This window comes from Papaver somniferum, unplaced genomic scaffold (assembly GCF_003573695.1).
Source record: "Papaver somniferum cultivar HN1 unplaced genomic scaffold, ASM357369v1 unplaced-scaffold_567, whole genome shotgun sequence".
NCBI classification, from domain to species: Eukaryota; Viridiplantae; Streptophyta; class Magnoliopsida; order Ranunculales; family Papaveraceae; genus Papaver; species Papaver somniferum.
Window position 1 is genome coordinate 1 of NW_020648382.1, and position 458 is coordinate 458.

The following is a 458-nucleotide window of genomic DNA, read 5'->3' on the forward strand; positions in this document are numbered from 1 at the left end:
AAAAAAAAGGCATTGAGCTACATACCACTACTGGCAAAGGCTCCATCCCCAGATACTCATGAGCAGCGTCAAGCCTTTCCTTGCTTATCTTTCTGAGCATAAACAGCTGGCGAACGTATCTCTCATCCCCATTCTTAAGTAACACCAGCAGGAAAAGAAAGTCAACATTAAATACACAAACATAACAGCATCCAGGGAGTTTGAAGGTATTAACCTGTATGGCAAGCATTGTGTGTTTCACCCCCTCGGAGATGGTACAACCTTGTTTGCGCATAGTATCTGCTTCTATGGAGAGGTCCTGAAGACGAAAGGTTCCATAGGTTTGTTAGGAATGCTACAAGAAATCGTTTTTCTTCAAGACTTTATAAAATAACCTATGCTTACGTTGACGGTCAACTTATCAGCCAATGTCTCATCCCAATCTCCGTGCTTGCGTTGAAGATGTAAAACAAATGATG

General features: G+C 41.9%; 1 long non-coding RNA gene across 1 annotated transcript; it reads right to left on the minus strand.

Annotated features, from left to right (window-relative positions):
- Window position 1: 1 nt before the first annotated feature.
- On the minus strand, window positions 2-458 carry LOC113343180. Its single transcript, XR_003357076.1, has 3 exons — window positions 385-458; window positions 215-298; window positions 2-133 (listed from the first exon to the last, which is right to left on the minus strand). It is a non-coding gene; the product is annotated as an uncharacterized LOC113343180 (long non-coding RNA).